The sequence below is a fragment of the Mchenga conophoros genome, linkage group LG7, assembly GCF_057382185.1.
Source record: "Mchenga conophoros isolate Kocher_MC1m ecotype Shallow Benthic linkage group LG7, M_conophoros_male_GT1.1, whole genome shotgun sequence".
Lineage (NCBI taxonomy): Eukaryota > Metazoa > Chordata > Actinopteri > Cichliformes > Cichlidae > Mchenga > Mchenga conophoros.
In genome coordinates, this window is record NC_140532.1 from 65496215 (window position 1) to 65516189 (window position 19975).

General features: G+C 42.5%; 1 long non-coding RNA gene across 1 annotated transcript; it reads left to right on the top strand.

Annotated features, from left to right (window-relative positions):
• Positions 1-13975: 13975 nt before the first annotated feature.
• LOC146571579 (uncharacterized) lies at positions 13976-16918 on the top strand. Its single transcript, XR_014893249.1, has 2 exons — positions 13976-14164; positions 14262-16918. It is a non-coding gene; the product is annotated as an uncharacterized LOC146571579 (long non-coding RNA).
• Positions 16919-19975: the final 3057 nt, after the last annotated feature.

Sequence of the window (19975 nt, forward strand, 5' to 3'; positions counted from 1 at the left end):
CTACAGGTGGAGGAATCCGTTACATGAGGGTTAACAATGAGGAAGAGTGAAAAAAAGGTGACCTAATGGTCATAAGACAAGTGGCGCCACCATGTGGCGATACACTGTATTGCAACAGCAACAGTAGCAACTGTTACAATATGTATTCGTTGATCTGGGGGCAGGGATAGCTCAGTAGGTAGAGTGGTGGCCCCATGATTGAAAGGTCGGGGGTTCAACTCCACTGAATGGCTACCCCGAGGTACCCCTGAGCAAGGTACCGTCCCTACACACTGCTCCCTGGGCGCTGCATTGGTGGCTGCCCACTGCTTCACTGGGTGAATGGGTTAAATGCAGAAGAACTATTTCCCTATGGGGACTAACACATACACATTATTATTATCTGTCCAATTCAATTTTATTTGTTGATAATATTTTACTACAGCCTTTAGAGCATGTCATAGGCATTAACGATACTGCGCTGCAGTGGTTTGAATCATATCCATCTTATAACTCCAGTTTGTTCATGTAAACGGAGACTCCCCGGAGCATAGATCAAGCTAATTATGGAGTTAATAATAAATAATAATAATGGATTGCATTTATATAGCGTTTTTCGAGACCCTCAAAGCACTTTACAATTCCACTATTCATTCACTCTCACAAGTTCGAGTTCTACAGGGTTCCATGCTAAGAACAATCGTGTTTACATTACGCATACCTCCCCTAGCCAGAATCATTAGAAGAAACATACATACAAAGCACATTTTCAATGCTATGCAGATGATACCCAGCTTTACCTATCCTTTATCTGTAAATGTATCTATAAAGCTCTCTATAACACTGCAGGTATGTCTTAAAGACATAAAGACCTGGATGACCTCTAACTTTCTTTTTTTTTTTTTAAACAAAAAAAACTTTTTTTTAAAATTACAATCAGTTTTCATTTCATTATTGGTTTATTTCAAGTTTCAGTACTCTAACTTTCTGCTTCTTGTAAAACTGAATTTCCAGTCTTACCTTCACCCTCCACATCTTCTCGAGCTCTTCTCGGAGCCCTTGGTATTTCTCCAGCTTCTCGTGTTCCTTCTTCCTGATGTTGCTGACTGCTACATTGATCACTATGGACATTTTCTTCTGTTTGTCTACCACCACTGTATCCGGTTGGTTAGCCACCACCATTTTGTCTGTCTGTATTTGGAAGTCCCACAGGATCTTAGCTCGGTCATTCTCCACCACCATTGGGGGCATCTCCCATTTTGACCTCTGGACTTCCAGGTTATACTTAGCACAGTTGTTCCTGTACACTATGCTGGCCACTTGGTTATGGCTATCCCATGTATGCCTTGCCTGCTAGCATCTAGCACCCTGCTGTTATGTGCTGGATTGTCTCTGGAGCTAGTCTCTGTGATAGACCCAGCCTCTATGGATCGTGCACACAGAGCTTGTTCCTGTGCTGCCATGATTAGTTCCTCCGTGCTGTCTTTCAGTCCAGCTTTGTCGAGCCACTGGTAGGATTTCTGGGTATCAGCCACCTCCGCTATATGCCATCTGCAGGGGCCTGTCCTTCCATGATGGTTCCTCGCCTTCCTCCTCTTTCTTGGGTTTCTGCTGCCTGAGGTATTCACTGAGCACGCTGTCAGTTGGGGCCATCTTCGTGATTCATGGATGTTCGTTGTCTCATCCCGGACTGTGGTGCTGACATTCACCAGTCCCGGCCTCCTTCCTTCCGCTTAGCGTACAGCCTCAGGGTGCTGGACTTGGGGTGAAACCTTCAATACATGGTCAGGAGCTTTCTTGTCTTGATGTCAGTGGCTTCTATCTTGTCCTTTGGCCAGCTTTTATATATATATATATATATATATATATATATATATATATATATATATATATATATATATATATATATATATATATAAAACATTTTTATTACAAACTGTTTAGATATCAAATGGGGGAAAAAAGCAAACAAGTCATGTCATTTGCCTCGGATCACGGCTCGTTGCCGTTGACACAATTTGTCTTCTAGTTAAAATCCATTGGCTGAACAAATCTCGCTAAGTCTAACTTGATAAGAGTAATCTCTGTAGCCCTTTTCAAGTTTAAGAAGTGTAGTCGGATGGTAACAAAGAGAGGGAAGGTAGTCAGAACTGAGGGGATTGAACTACCAGAAGGCAACATTGCAGACATAGAGGACAGTTACAAGTACCTGGGGATCCCGCAGGCAAATGGGAACCATGAAGAGGCCGCTAGAAAGGCTGCAACCACCAAGTACCTGCAGAGGGTCAGGCAAGTCCTGAGGAGTCAGCTGAATGGTAAGAACAAGATCCGGGCCATCAACACGTACGCCCTGCCCGTGATCAGGTACCCTGCTGGGGTAATAGGCTGGCCAAAGGAGGAGATAGAAGCCACTGACATAAAGACAAGAAAGCTCCTTACCATGCATGGAGGATTTCACCCCAAGTCCAGCACCCTGAGGCTGTACGCTAAGCGGAAGGAAGGGGGCCGGGGACTGGTGAGTGTCAGCACCACAGTCCAGGATGAGACAACGAACATCCAAGAATACATTGGGAAGATGGCCCCAACTGACCGAGTGCTCAGTGAATACCTCAGGCAGCAGAAACCCAAGAAAGAGGAGGGAGACGAGGAACCATCATGGAAGGACAGGCCCCTGCACGGTATGTACCACCGGCAGATTGAGGAGGTGGCTGATATCCAGAAATCCTACCAGTGGCTGGACAAAGCTGGACTGAAAGACAGCACAGAGGCACTAATCATGGCAGCACAAGAACAAGCTCTGAGTACAAGATCCATAGAGGCTGGGGTCTATCACACCAGGCAAGACCCCAGGTGCAGGCTGTGTAAAGATGCCCCAGAGACAATCCAGCACATAACAGCAGGGTGCAAGATGCTAGCAGGCAAGGCATACATGGAACGCCATAACCAAGTGGCCGGCATAGTGTACAGGAACATCTGTGCCGAGTATAACCTGGAAGTCCCGAGGTCAAAATGGGAGACGCCCCCAAGGGTGGTGGAGAATGACCGAGCTAAGATCCTGTGGGACTTCCAGATACAGACGGACAAAATGGTGGTGGCTAACCAACCGGACATAGTGGTGGTAGACAAACAGAAGAAGACGGCCGTAGTGATCGATGTAGCGGTTCCGAATGACAGCAATATCAGGAAGAAGGAACACGAGAAGCTGGAGAAATACCAAGGGCTCAGAGAAGAGCTCGAGAGGATGTGGAGGGTGAAGGTAACGGTGGTCCCCGTGGTAATCGGAGCACTAGGTGCGGTGACTCCCAAGCTAGGCGAGTGGCTCCAGCATATCCCGGGAACAACATCGGAGATCTCTGTCCAGAAGAGCGCAGTCCTGGGAACAGCTAAGATACTGCGCAGGACCCTCAAGCTCCCAGGCCTCTGGTAGAGGACCCGAGCTTGAAGGATAAACCGCCCACAGGGGCGTGCTGGGTGTTTATATATATGTACTAGTAATTAATGGATGGATAAAACTTCATTGGCTCCACGTTCCACGTTGGCCTGTCGATATCAATTACTCTCCTTGTCAGGACACATCAGGACACATCAGGACACATGCCAATTTTGGTAGCAATAACATGGATTCCCTGATTAGTAACATGCTTGTTTTGGACTGACACATTATTAGTCAGCTGGATTTAATACTCTGGTGCATTGCTCTATAGTTATACAACTTCTCCTTTTGAATTTGTGAGTCATTTTTTCTCTCTTTGTCGTCAGTTTTTGGTTGTCACATTGTGTCCCAGAGGCCATGCTGTCTCTCTTTGTGGTTATTTTGAATCTCTTAATGCTAATTTTCTTACTTTTATTGGTCATTTTGGACCTTAGTTATCATTTTGTCTTTTATAGTGTTTTTTTTGTTTCTTTGTGGTTTTCTTGCATCTTTTGAGCTCCATGATCTTTTAAAATAAAAAGTAAAGGTTTGATACAGAGGTTCTGACTCGCCCTCAACATTTAGTTTAAAGCACAACTATATTCTCACAAAGCTGCAGTTTTCTGACTGAGTTCTAAATAAAGGCAGTCACATACACCACATACAGGAATACGCACTACATTTATAGAGATGCTACACACACATGTGACATTTCCTGTGTGAAGCATCTTGCAGTAGCTTAAGCGAAGATATTTGCAGTGTCTGCATCCCCGAAGGGACTCAAACCCTCCACCACAGCCGTGCCTTGCTCTCCTCGTGGAGCTGCACAGGACACTTGATCCGAGTCATATCAGAGGGTTTAAATGGCTTTAAATGAGGGCTCTGGGGAGTGGTGAAGGGGTAAGGAGGTGTGTGTGTGTGTGTGTGTGTGTGTGTGTGTGTGTGTGTGTGTGTGTGTGTGTGTGTGTGTGAGGGGGTGGAGGGTGGCTGGCGAGGGGGCATTCTGGGAACTGGTCATGCTGAGGCCTTCCTTATGGCTCTCTATGAGAAATGGAGAGAGTGTGACAAGAGCCAAATGGAAATGACAGCCAACTGGTTTGACTTCCTCTGCCATTCACACACACACACACACACACACACACACACACACACACACACACACACACACACACACACACACACACACACACACACAAACTTCCATCCTCTATTTTTTTGTTTTTGTGTTTTTTTGTCTCTTCCATAATTTTGTTTTGGAAATACACCAGCTCGTGTTTCGTCTCGCTGAGAGCCACCAGCTCTCTCCAGCTTTCATGTGTCCATCCTGCTCCAGCCCTCTGCTACTTAAGGACCTTTGTTTAGCCGCGGCAGAGCTGAGGGCAGATTTTGGCAGACAGGCAAGTGCTGATAGGGACAAACTCCATAATGCAGAGAGAACCGCGTGCCAAGAGGCTAATAGCAGCTTTAAAAAAGTAGAAGCTGGAGGAACAAAGCGTCAGCTTTGGTGGGTCTGCCAGCGGAAAATATCTTCTGCATGCTGTTGTTCTTCAGAAGAGTGATGAGCTCATTATATGTGTACTGAGGGGCGGCTCAATCTCTTAGGACAGGTCACAGTTTAAAACCAGAATCATTACCTTTGATATTACCATCACAGTATTCAGTTCAATTCAATTCAATTTTATTTATATAGTGCAAAATCTCAACAACAGTTGCCTCAAGGTGGTTTATGTTCTAAAATAAAGACCCGACAATAATACAGAGGAACCCCAACAATCTAATGACCCCTTTTGTGCAAGCATTTGGAGAAAGTGGGAAGAAAAAACCTTTTTTAACAGGAAGAAACCTCTGGCAGAACCAGGCCCTGTCTTGATCAGTTGGGGGTGATGGACAGAAAACAGGACAAGAGATAGCACTTCTGTTCTTTCTAGAACAGAACTGTGGCTGTATTAGATTAATCACAACATAATGAAAATCCAGACCTCCTTGGGTTAAACAGATGTGAAGGAGAACATTTTCTACTCATTTGTCAAAATTAAGAATGAACTGAGATGATCCAAACTGCTCAAACTTCAGAGAAGGTACTTTAAATTCACCTGACTAGCTTAACCTGCCTGCTTTAAAGAGAGACATTAAATCTATTCCTTCAAGATACCAAATGCTGACACTGGGCACAGAGTACCAGAAAAGGTTCACTGCACAAGCTGTTCTTGCAGAATAGAATAGAATACCTTTTATTGTCACTATACACATGTACAATGAGATACAGAGCATCTCCTAGGCCAGACCATCCCAAAGTGTGTGTGTGTGTGTGTGTGTGGGGGGGGGGGGGGGGCAGAGCCATTGCAAAGGGGGGGGGGGGGGGGTTGGACACTGCTAGCACGGGGCGCCCACACAAACGCAAAGCAGGAGATGAAGCATCACTGAATAATATATCTGCCCTTTGGTTTCACCTGCACGAGTGCCGAGGTAGGTCTTCCCTGCAGGGTTGGTTTTCCCTTCGTCGGGAGCAGCGCTGGGCTGTTCAGGTCACGGACAAACAGGATCCTATATTCTTGATCTTTAGTTCACAAACACTTCTTGTAATGACTAACTACTCCTGACATTTTGGAGATGTTAGCTCTTTATAAGGAGGTGTGTGTGTAAAGTTACACCGTTCAAATCACAGACAAACAGGATCCCACAGCTGTTTATGTTTTTGAACCCATTTTGCACAGAGAGACATTTTTTGAAAAATGTATTGATAGCAATGTTGAATATTATTACACAGGAAAAAAACATCTACACATAAAATAATCACACCGTGACGCCTCTGCCTTTCTAAATGGAGGGACAGTAACTGCGTGTAAATGTAAGCATGTAAAACCTGCAGACAGTCAGTATTTTGTCTCTATCTGCCATTCTGCAATTCATCTCATGCAAACAATAACGTGGCGCACAGCATGACGTGAAAAAAGGCACATACCTTTGACATTGCGTGACGAACTCTGTATTCCTCGTCCACACGTAAACGCAAAAAAAGGAGTTTTGAAAAATCTCGGTGACTCGAAACGGCGTTTACGTGTGGACGAAACAGCTTCAAAAATACCCGTGTAGGTGTAGACGTAGCGTAAAAGAGTTAGTAGTTTATTTTATTACTACCTGTAACTTATTGCAGATTACTTGTATTTGAGGTGTGAAATAAACCACAATGGAACAAAATAGGGGTGTGCGCGCGGAGGGGGGGGCAACATTTTTCTTGTAAAGCAAAGGGGGGCCTAGCAAAAAACGCTTGGGAACCACTATCCTAGGCAGTTGTGTAGTCTCTGTTCTTGTCCTTGGATTGGGGGGATGGAATGTGTTGTCAGTGCATGTGCGAGTTCAGGGTGGTTATGGCTTTTAGTAAAGACCTTCCTCACTATGTCCTGGAGACACAGTGAGGAAGGTCTGAGGAAGTCACTGGAGGACTGCGGGAGAATCGATAAGCTGGCATTAAGTGCTGAGTACTTGGAGTGTGATAAGCTGCCATTGGCATGTCGGGCTGGAAAATCAAAGCCACAAAGTGAGAGTAAAGTTAGAGCTAACCATAGCACCAAAACAAAAGGAAAAGTTGCCCTTGAGGTTTAATAGCAGAGAGAAAAAAGGAAGGGGAAAAAGACACCAGGCAGTACTTGTATCATACAGATGTTGGAAATTGGAAATGATGTCATTCCAGCCACCTTTTCTCCTTCTGTGCGACCCCGCCTGCGGAGTCCTTGCGTAGCTTGGAGATCATTTGGGGTGTGTGGGTAGTGTAGCTGGTCAGTGCAATGGTAACACATATTTGGAATGATAGCTTGGAGTTTGAAGTTAAGCACACATAAGAACAAGGCATACACAGAGAGGCGTTATATGTAACACATGTAGGAACTATGGGTGGATTAGATCATTATTCAACAGTGAAAGGTGATGCTACAACTTTTCAGCAAGAAAATGATCTTTGTGCCTCCCTAGTCACACTGGGAAGAGAAAAAGCACCGGTGAACAGGAGGTAAGTGGCACTGGACTGATGTTTTGCTGATGGGAAAGTTTCATTAATGCTACTGAAATGCAGACAGCGGTATAATATTAGACAAAGCAGTGCTTAGTGACGTAGGAAGGACCTCTTCCCAGCAAGCGAACACGTGTCTCTGCTATCCAAAACTTACAGCACATATTGGTCAACAGTATATCGTTGTGCTGTCTTGGGAGGGAGACAGGACAAAAGCCACACTGTGTCTCTGAATGCATTCCAAGCAAGAAAAAACAGGAGGTGTTTTGATCCTTAGCAAGGTGGACCAGTACATGCATCATGTTTCTTAGTGTGCATGAAGGAGATTTTTAAAATGCAGCTTCAATCTTAAGCTTAAAATTTGATGTTCTGTATCCCTGCCTGTTCCTTCTGCTGCTGGTTTATTTGCTGTTAACAGCAGGTTGTGTCTCCCTCTCAGACCTCAGGATGTAGAATTCATCATGGTGCACATGCTGAAACCAGATCCCCATTGGTTCCTGGGGCCTCCCTTGTCCTCGCACCGGGCGTTTATGGCAAGCGTGCTACAGTTACAGCACTGCAGTTGAGGCTAGACGGCCTTTTACTGCCAAAGGATGGAGCATTCCTCCATTTTTGTCACAGCTATTTGCTCCTCGCTGCCCCTCTGTCCCAAAGGAGAAACCAGAAGAAAAAGAAGAAGGAGGAGGTAGGAAATTGAGATGATGCAAAGAGCTGGATCACACTCGCTTTGCTTTCCAGGACGAGGGAATTCCGCATCCATGTAAAAGAAACATATGAGCAGCTCTGCTGACTGGCATGTACACAGCACTGCATCATGAGAGAACCACACTGGCATGCAAATGACTCCATTTTACATTTCAGGCTTTACATTTAACCAAGCAGATGCAAGATTATTCCCATCAAACATGCAAATTCTGTGCAGGATGTTAAAAAGTGTATAAAACTAAAAAACTGTCAGAACAACTCACACAGTCTCCACAGGCCTCAGACAGCATGTTAAATATTAAAGTTCATGACAGTAAAGTTATAAAAAGACTGAAAAAGTGTGGCTTTGCTGCAAGTTATTGCTGCTAAAGGTGTTTCTACAAGTAACTGACTGATGATTCAATGATGTATTTAGTTTTTCACTGTAGTGCAGAGAGTCCTCTGAAAGCGTGCTTTTACCTATCACACTTCAACTGAAGTGATGTCAGAGACTCAAACTGTGTCCAACTGTCAAACAGGAAAGAGGTTTGGAGGTGTGATGAGTCCTGATTGCAGCAATTCAGAGGAAGTTAGTTTGTTAGCCACTCAACAGATGAAACAATACTTAACTACTTATTTCCTACCCTTAACCTTTGGATAACAAATGAGAGAAAAGAAAAAAATGGAAAATGATGTAAATGACAAGATAGAGCTCGCTCTGTTTGAGATATGAGGAATGCAGGAAAGAGAGAAACATGATCAAATATAACAAAAGAGCTTTTTTTCTGTCTTTTGTGGAACATTTGAGTCATAAACCTCAGTATGTCTCTTTTTATTGCCTATCTATAACAGCCTGTTTGTAAAAAAAATTAACGTTTTTCTATTCGAGTGTGTAAGCTGATGAAAGAGTGCTGGAAAACTTTGAGTACTGACAATAATTCTTGTTGGTTTTCTCTTTAATTACCAGCTTCATTATTAACAGTCAGGGATTGCGTGTGTTTGGTTATACTGCAGTCCTGTTTTTTATGATAATGTTAAAATAAGAGTCAGTGATAGGGTTAGGATTGTTCCTAAAATAACTCTGCTTATTGACTCTGGTGACACTTGGTGTACAATAAGTTTTTCTAACCATCGAAAGAATGTTTGGATCCAAACTGCCGACTCTCAGCTCATCAGATGATCAAATGGTCCTGGAAGGGTGTTGATGTTTGATGGATACTTCACCATTTGTACAGAACAAGAATGTAACAAAGTGTGTGGACCACCAGGACAGAGATTACAGGACACCTTTGAGCCATCGTTAGGCTCTGACATCCAGAGGACGGTCATTCTTGGCTTGGATCTGTGTCCGTGTTTGGAGTCCCATCAGATCTGTTGGAGACCTCCTCTTGCTGTGAGTCCCCTCTGGCAGCTCAGCTGGAAGTCTGAGAAGACGCAGGGACTCAAACGGTCAGTAAACACAGGTTTCTGTGATCTTAGCTGCAGGTCTGCTGAGCCCCCACAGTGCCAAGCATCCAGGGGAACACCCTGTCTGCAGGGACCAGACCAACTCCAGTAGCACACAGGTCACCTCTGAAACTGCCTGCACATGTTGTGTTTCTTCTTCATTCACCTCTTTCACTCATCATGTTTACACACCTCTCTGCATTTAAATATGAGTTATTATTATTCTTTCTCCCAACCAGTCACGGCAGATGGCCACCCCTCCCTGAGCCTGGTTCTGCTCGAGTTTTCTTCCTTTTAAACTGGAGTTTTTCCTTCCCACTGTTGCCAAGTGTTTTTTCATAGCAGGTCATGTACTTGTATTATTGTAAGATATCTACCTCTACTGTTGTTGTCATTTGGCGCTATATAAATAAAGTTGAACTAAACTAAATTCTCTTGAATTGAATAAAGACTCAAAGTTTCCTCACTTTGAGGAGAAAGGGCAATTTGCACCTACGTCACATATCCATCAGGTCACCCCACCATCATATTCTCCATTCTGGACACATTAGCATACATGAGTGCCCCTTGCTGTAGTATAATCTTCAAGTTATGGTTGTAGCTTTTCCCTAATAAAACCACTATTCTTGCATGATTTCATTGTATAAAGTGGCCCAGAAGGAACACACAGAGATGATGTCAGTCACATAGAAGAAAAGTCACTCTGACATCTGAATCTCCACTCTGCTGCTTTCTGTTGTAAGTGGAAGCTCAAAGGTGAACACGGTTTGGTGTGCTTAAAGTGTGAAGCGAGGCTCTCAGTGTGTTGACTCAAACTGTGGAGCCTCCTCATGCCTGGAGGTTAAAGGGTGACAGACCACACAGACGGAGCCACTTCATGACCCCCCCCCCCCCCCCCCCCACACACACACACACACACTGCAAAACCTCCAAACACTCGGTGTAATCTGAGTCTCATCTGTGATTTGCTCTCTGCTCATCACAACAATAAATGCTGTGTCACACAACAAGACAACAAAGTGTATTTACTGCTACTGGTGTGTTAAACATGCCCAAACACACATAGACAACACACTGACACTGTGAGCTGTAACAGGTGGAGAATTTCGGTGGAGATTTCCAAAGACCTCAAACCATCATGAGAAAAACTGAGTCCTCCTTTACGGTTCTAATAAGAATTAAGAAGGAGGTATCAGCCAGGTGCTGCTTATCAAATGCACTTAATTACCTGATCATCAGGAAACAGATGTTTTAGAGGTTTGCTGGTCTGGAGAATTCATGTGTGCTCCAGTCTTTATCCCAGCCCATTCACCTCAAGGTCAAGGCTTCGCAAAGCTACAGCTGATATAGATACAAGATTCCCACAACAAGTCTGTGCACACAAATGTTTCCCCCACAAATCTGTGATTTATCAATATTTTTGTCCCTGGATTTGTTCGTACTTCAGGAACAAATCAGAAGTCAGTCTGACCAGGCTTACAAACAAATACCAGCTTGGCATCCTTAAGAATTTAAACATGAATTCAACAAACATGTATTCATTTTAAATTTATCAATTTAAAATGAACACTACTTTTAATATTGCAATAATTATTGTTGTTATTTTTATCATTGCCTTTTATTGGTTGTAGGTCATTGTTAATAGTTTTCCAAAACAGTCGCAAAATTCTCAGAATTAAAATTTTTGAAAAGCATGTGAATAAAAAAACCACTAAAGGCCAAAGGTTTATGGTTTAACACTTGAATTTAAACATTTTATTATTTCTTGTCTTAACTTATTGTCAATGTTCTTAAATGTTCTTATTGCTTATTAAAAATGACTTTCATCATTGCTGGACGTCGTCGCTCACAGTACCATTTCTTGGCATTATGTCATCAATGCTGGAGAATCTGGATTTTTTTCTCACTTCTGGCTGACAAACCACCTTTACTCTCTTTTCTTCTTTTTCTTTGAAGTCTGTTTGTCTTTTTCACAACTACTTTGATTGCAGATCTTTTTTTTTTTTACACTAACCAGAGTGAGTGTTTCAGGGGAAATAATTGCCGTTGTTTCAGCTCGTCACTTTTTATTTATTTGCTTTAAATTTCCATCACTCCTGTAGAAACACTTTGGAAAGCTACGCCTCTTCTGGCTTCCTCCTTGGATCTCAGACACAATCCTTCCTGTTTTCTACAATCACAGTATCCAAACTCTATAGAGATTGCACAAGAATGCTGGTTCTAAATGATTCTGATCAAAACAGGCCAGTATGCATTTTTCATACATCAGATGGTATTTTTATGCTTTTGGTTTATTTTTTTTCTTCTAGGCAGGAATGCTTTAATGCAAATATTAACCAATAGAAAGGCTGACTGAAATGCTGTGGTGTGTATATAAAAGAATGCTTGTGAAAGTAAAACTGATCCAGAAGATGCCCAAACTACCAACATAGTCACAATGTCTCCTTCAGTTCAGTAAGTTGACTAAGCAGAGAAGAACTCTTGTAGATAATGATAATAATAATGATCTGCAGCTGCTTTTATCAGCACAACTCTCAATCATCCCTAACTTTAAGCCTTCACTTTAAGCACCAACCAGTAGTAGATAGATATCTATAAGATAACTAATCCTCTGCAAGGTTTTAAAAGGAATAAATTAGCTGAAACCAAAATGGGGTTTTTTGTAGCAGGATTAAACATGTTTACTTCTGCTGTAAAGTTGGGACATTTTAACATGCGTGTCTATGGGGACTGACAAGCTTCTATTCAATTCAATTTTATTCAATTTTATTTCTATAGCGCCAAATCACAACAAAAGTCGCCTCAAGGCGCTTCATAGATACAGAGAAAAACCCAACAATCATATGACCCCCTATGAGCAAGCACTTTGGCGACAGCGGGAAGGAAAAACTCCCTTTTAACAGGAAGAAACCTCCCGCAGAACCAGGCTCAGGGAGGGGCGGGGCCATCTGCTGTGACCAGTTGGAGAGAGAAGGAAGACAGGATAAAGACATGCTGTGGAAGAGAGACAGAGGTTAATAACAGATATAATTCAATGCAGAGAGGTCTGTTAACACATAGTGGGTGAGAAAGGTGACTGGAAAGGGAAAAACTCAATGCATCATGGGAATCCCCCGGCAGCCTACGTCTATTGCAGCATAACTAATGCTGGGCTTACACTGTGCGATTTTTGGCCCATTTTGAGCCGATTTTTGAGTCGTGCGACCGTTTTGGCGATCGGCCCGATTTTGGCCTTCATCGTGCGTCGTGCATCGTGTAGTATACGTGGGGTAACGAGAAGCGATTAACACCTCACGACCAGCTCCCGATCATCAATCGCTTGGTCGTGAGGATTTCAAACCTGTTTGAAATCCTCCCGACCGTCGTGAGGGTGGCACCGCAGTTTGTCACACTGCGCACGCGCAAACACAAATGTCAGTGAAAAAGACGGCGCAGCGCGGCTGTGCAGCGTGTGATCTGGACACAAGCGATGGAGGCACAACTTGTAGAACTTTGGAAAGCTCATCCGAGCCTTTTCGATGTGGCCTCACAAAATTATCACGACCACAACAACCGTGAAAATAGTTGGATCTACACTGCTGCTCAATCACAGCTGCTTGATCAATGTTTTTCATTAGCAATTTGGCAAAGTTGATGGTGGTGGTGGCGTGTCTGTGTGAGTGAAAGACAGAGAGAGAGAGCGAGCGACAGAATTTCTGTTATAACCTTCATTTTATGGACGCACAGTGTGAGCACTCAGGTCGCATCAGAGCATCGGGTCGTATAGTGTGAGACCTGCATCGTGACCTATGAACTTCTAACCCCTGCGAGTCAATCGTACAGTTTGAGCAGGAGCTGAATCGCGCGACTGAAGAAATCGCACAGTGTAAGCCCAGCATTAGGGAGGATTCAGGGTCACCTGGTCCAGCCCTAACTATATGCTTTAGCAAAAAGGAAAGTTTTAAGCCTAATCTTAAAAGTAGAGATAGTGTCTGTCTCCTGAATCCAAACTGGAAGCTGGTTCCACAGAAGAGGGGCCTGAAAACTTCTGCATTCACCTTCAAATGGACATAAAAGTAACTGCAGCTTTTGGCTTTTGGTGGCTCCACTTGGTTCCACTTTGCAGCACTTAATACAAATGTCTGTGAATCTTCTTTTGCGATTTTGAATTTGAGTCAGAAACCTGAAAGCTGAATTTTCCTTCATCATGGTGGTCTAATTTCCCACAGACACCTCACATACGTAACAATGTGTTTCTGCCATCTCTTGAAATAGTTCTGGTTTTAACCTGTCCCTCCTCTGAGCATCATCATTCATCATTGTCTAATTTCTGCTACATAACACCACAGCATCCATTTACCCTCCATCCCTTGCTGGAACACACCACGCTATATTTGTCTCTTCAATGAGGAAGGGGGCATTCCACAGGCTTTCTGGGTAATCACAGCGTCTGGCTCAAAAGGCATTCGAGGAGTCTCGCTGGACCTCAGTGCCAACCTTGGATTTACTTTCCTCCTATTTCAGAGGGCAACAACATCTTTTAAATGGTGGGGTTTATTCATCCACAACAACAACAAACCGAACCAAAGGCTCGTGAAATCAGGGCCAGCACTGAGACGGGGTTACGGTCCCTGTAACGAGGCAGAGTCTGGTGTCAGGTACCAGCAGTGAAACGGGGCACCACTGTGGGCTCGGCTGTCCCTGCTCTCTGATCAGTAATTGTATTTACCTTGTCTCTCTCTTCCCTCCATTAAGGGCAGTAATGAGAGGAGTTGTGAGTTGAGGAGTTTGCTGCTGATGACGGTCCTGAGGATTCTTAACAGACAGCTGCTGGCTCGGTGTCAGGAGAAGTCCTGCTGATCGGTTTGACAGCTGTGACCCGCTGCAGGCTGGGCCAGCACCGGCGCTGCTCGCTGATTTCCAAAACAAGAAACTAAAATTTCTGCAGCTGGCTAACACAACTAATATTGATATTAACTGTACCTAAATATTCTCATTCCATCTCTATATTGTATTATTACTTCTGTCTTCTTGTTATGTGGGACTATTCCCTGTCTGTGCATCCTTGATGAGAGATTTCTCCTTACGTTAATCTTTTGTTATATGTTGTAAAACGAGTCTATGACTCTGTGCTTGATACATAAACTGCACCTAGAATTGAATTGCTATTTTTTAAAACCAATATTGGACTTGTAATATTTCTCCCTGTAATCTACTGATTGATAATGTAACTATAACTACAATTTGCTATGCCTATATGATGGAAAGAGTTTGGGGAAAAATCCAAAATTTAGCCCATCTGCATGTCAAGGTCTTCTGCTCGGGCATGTCCGGACAGCTTCCAGCGCGACTGCGTCGTGTGGATCGCAAACTGGAAACTCAGTTTTCACCACCTGTGTGCACTTCACAGATTCTTTCAAACTGACCTAAATTCACTGTGGACTGTCACTGTTGATGATTAGAGTTGAGTCACTGGTTACATCCAAGCATTTTTCCCCAAGGAAGAGACCAGAGTGTCAGGTTTTGCACCATGTTTTTGTTCCCTGGGGTGAGGCTGTCAGTATAGACTTCTACTGTAATGTCCTGACCAAACCATTTAAACTAAACAGTGGCACTGGCTCAGTGTCATTTGAAAACTTAGCATAATCCTCAGTCACCATCTGGATCCTTCACCAGATCTGCCATCCTGTGACATTGTTAACACGTATAACAGAACTTCTGAGAAATCTGAAAATAGCAGCCATGTTGAAAATAGTACAGAGACGCACACGAGAATGAATGTGAAATTTAATATTTTTTTTGATTTTCTTGGATATGTTCTCAGAACATTTTGATCATATCTCATACATCTTTGATAAAAACGATGGAGATTTTGCCAACATTCAGCAGGAAACTTACAGATTTACTTCAGAAACAGCCCCCTGGGACAGAGTCCTGTAAGATTATCAGCATGTTTCCAGCTCAAAAATTGAGCTTATTGAATCAAAATCTTGCTCAGCCTCAGCAACAGCTCATAAAAAGTTATTGAAAGCAGAGGATTTCTGGTGGTTTGCTGTTATTCTTTGCTGTGGTTTGCTGTTAACACAACAGTTTCAGTTTCACTACTGTCTTCCTTTGCTGTAGTCTCCTGCATTGCTGCCACCTACTACACTGGAGTGGAGCAACCTGTTGCATCGTGCATGTATAACTAAAGTGTAAAAAACAGTTGCTAATTTTTCAGATGTAAACAGACTCTGATGTCTCGCCTTCTAGAGTCTTTAGACTGTGATAGGAAAAGTTAAGTGTCAGAGTGTTTAGATGAGGTCAAAGATGTGCCATCACATCTGGTTTCTCTGGTTTCTTCTTTTAATATATTACAGGAGCTTGCTGTCATAGATGGGCTTTGTTCAGAATGAGATGTTCAGAATCTTTCAGTAATTCAGCCCCAAAGGGTTGCTTGATGCAACCGTAAAGAAAACTGATGGCATTTCAAGGTCAGACTTGTTCCAGGAGACTGAATCCTCTTCATGACTTTTGTTGTGTTGGGTGAACATTGAACACAAATGTTCACCCAACACAGCAAAAGTCAGAATGTAGTTTGGGGGAGTTTTTGTTTCCCTGCAGGAGTCAGATGATCTGTTTTTGTTGTGTTTAGTGGCCCAGCTGTTCGGTCTAAAGCATGAAAACATGATGCCTGACATGAGTCCAGAGCTGGGACGTATTTATAAGCTGGGTCATGTGATGAGAGACAGGAATTCAAAGTGAGGGCCGGCGTTCCTACACAGCCACGAGTCCACTGGGATCCTCTGAACAAAGCTGGATCCCAGATTTCTAAGGAAGCTGCGGGAATCCGGAGAGGCCGGCATTAATAATCTGCCATGGTCAACATGATAAAACTACAGAACAAGTTGATCTGCAGAGGTTAAGTGAAAGAAAGAAGTATGCTTTCTTTATCACACCCACAGGATTGATATCACTTTCAGTCTTTGGCTGGAAAACGTGCTGAGCCAACCAGAGCTTTGTTAGCAGCATTAGCAACAAAGCTCCGGCTCCCCACACTAAGGTGTCTGTTGGCTTTATATTTAACTCCAAAGATTGTGCAGAGTGTGTGAAAACAAAAACAGCGGTTTAATTGCATATATAACACAATATAAAGCACGGCGCTGGTATGTCAATGCTTTGAGTGGTCAGTAAGACCAGAGAAGCAGTATGAAATTACTACCGATGTTTGCGACTAGGCGTCGCTATTTTTACTAGTCGGGAGCAGAAGTACTAGTCCTTTAATCTAATTGTTTTACATTTAATTGATTCCCAATGATGGTAAATTGCTGTGTCCTAATGTTATACAACCATTCATTAATGAAGAATGTGATTAATGGTTAAAAATGCCTTTGTTTAATGACTATTTGACATTAAACAGTTCTCAAATATAACTTGATATCTGTTTCTTAGTTTTAGACTTTTTTCCCTCATTTAGCTGACTAAGAAATTAGTCACCAGGAACATCTCTAGTAAAAACCATCTTATTTAGTATTTAGACTCCTCCCTGTGGCAGAGACAGAACACAGTGACAGGAAAAGGCATCACAAATGTCTCGATGCATGGATAGGTTCATCGTGAGCTGTTGTAAGTAGAAAAGTACAAATAAAATCTCTCATCTGTACAGTTCAGACTTTCCCCAACCTGATCTGTTACCACGTATTATGGCTATTCAAGCTCCATCATACTAACTCTGCATTTTCCACCTTTGCCACAGAGATTCAGGAACTATAACTATAAAAATAGCTTCCACAAAACTTGATTTTTACACAAATCAATTTCTTTTCTCGAGTCTGCCTTCATCCTTTGAGTCCCCTCTTCTGTCTAATGTAGTTCCCTCTCTGTGAACTCCAGTTGCAGGAAAGTCAATCATATTTCGAAGGTGCTGGTGCCACCCCATGTACCCCCTTTGGACATGTCCCTGCTGTCTTCACAAAAGAAACTTTATACATAATGTAAACTATGTAACTATATGAAATAAACCAAACTTGCATTTCAATATATGTCAACTGAATAAATAAATTGTGCTCTTCCTAAATGTTCTTCATAAACGTCTGGACAAACTGAGTGTATGTTTATGTTTTTCACATCATGTTTCAGGCTAGACCATAATGACTCACATTCTGAAGTATAATTAATGCAGTGTCATTTTAGGAAATAAATACAATGCTTAAAATACAACGAAACAGCAATAAAACCATTGGTGGGCGTGTCTAATATGAAACGCATAACTCAGAAAAACTCTCCAGACATACCTGTTTATTTTATTGTGTCTCGTGACGTCTTTTTCTCGGCTATTATGGCATGTACTTTTTTATTTACTTCACTCTTTTGTGTTGAACAACATTTTGTGACAGTTTTTCTGTTAAAAGCGCTCAATAAATAAACGTTACATGAAGTCAACCTGGGCTTTAGAGTAGAAAAGGACGTTCAGTCTAAAGTCTCAGGCTTCAGTCCACAAACACAACAAACCCAACAACTGTAGAGCAGTAAATCTGTAGCTCCGACCTAATCCTGCTCTGTGTGTGTGTGTGTGTGTGTGTGTGTGTGTGTGTGTAAAGCAATCTGCCAGCAGTGGGGGACAATGCAGTAGTTGTAGTGTTGGTGGTTTACAGCAGGCAGCAGGTGTGGAGGCTGACACCTCTGCTGTCAGTCTGCAGGTCTGGCCCTTTTTATTTTTGTTAGAATTAGAAGTCCATTATTGTCATTAATAAAAATATAAAGTAGAATTTGGTAAGACAAAGCAGTACTTGTTCATTTTTTTATTTGTCGTGTTTAAGACTTTGAAAATGAAATAAAAGATCCTCTGCCAGACCTCCTTTAGCACAGCATCACCTGGTGGAAGCTGAGCGGCCTCCTGCAGTGTGTCTGTTGCAGTGGGGTCCAGCTCAGGTGATAACTGATGTGTCTGAGGGTCAGGGGCAGCTATATCGGTGGTGTGAGTCCTGTTGACCTCGGTCCCAGGCTGACAATCAGCCTTTATTTCCTCCTGGAGACCAACCAGCCCCTCCTGTCACTCATCCTGCCGAAGTGAAACAACAGAGGAGGATGAACGGAGGGTGCTCAGCTCTGAGCCAGTGAGAGGACACAGACACAAGATGAAAAAGATGCAGAAAATTCAGAAATATGGCTGTAGGACCCATCGTCTACTCATACTTAGTTATGGCAAGTCTTGAGCCGTCTCTTTCCGAAGGTCGTTCCAAGTTTTCCTTTGGGAATTGGCTGCTTTTTCTCTCATTTTCAGTCCAATCCTTAAGTTACTTAACACCACAAAAGGACACTTAAATGAATAGATGAACCAGTGGTGTGTCTACACACACAACTTAGCAAAGTATGCTTTCATATCATGTTGATATGATAAAATGTTTATCGAATTTGAATTTTTGACTACATTTCAATCACTTCGGTTGTTACAAAAAGCTAGAACTCTATTTATGAGACAGGATGTTTAGTTAATTAAAAACATGGGTGTTCCCATCATTATATTGATTGGTACTCTAATAAATTTATATTATAGGAATTTATATTAAACCTGAATGAAAAATATTAAATCTGACTATTATTTAGTTTCCTGTCATGTAAAAATCTAACTTGAAATCAGAGCTACAAACACGTCTTCTAAGTCTTTTGCAGATCTACACTCGCTCCACCTGATTCAATAAGTCAGGGACATAAGTTAACTGTTACTGTCCGTCATATTAGTGTTTCACAATACTTTCATTGCTCAGCTATATGAGTAGTTTATAGGATTATTTAACACATCCTTGACATGTTTCTGATGAATTGCTTTAATAAGAATCTTCTTTTATGTGACACAAACTTGTGTAGTCTCATTTTAGTGTTTTGGTGACAGGACAGCCTGTAATGTTAAGTTGTCTTTTAAAAAACTACTATTTATCATGATGCATTAAATGAATCACTTCAGTAAAGTATTGCAGAAAAACCTGTCACATGTGGAGTGTCATACCTTGATTTTTAAGACTTGTCCTCGTATGAAGTGATTTGCTCATCAAACATCACTTTTTATCACAGTTAGTCATTAGTGGACAAGCCAGGCTCTGGTTGTGTCGATCACCCTCCGTATTTCCGACCTGCCATCTGTCGACCAGCAGCCTCCTTTGCTCCTAGCCGTAGCTTCAATACTTCACTTCAAATTTGCCAGCTGGGTACACATCACTGTCTCTTATTTCACGTATTGTTGCTACACTAACTGCTGGTCTCTTCTGTAGTTTGGGCATTTCTTCCACAGCAGCTCAAAAGTTTTTCATTTTATATAGAAACAGGTCTGAACTCATAGTCAGAGCCTCTGAGCAGGAGGATCCACATCCATGGATTTATCTATCACGCTTTTTCTACATTTTGCAATAATGCGTCTTACTGTCTATTCCACGTTTAACGTCAAACATACAGTATTTAGCAGTACTTGAGTTAATGTACTTTCTCACTTTAAG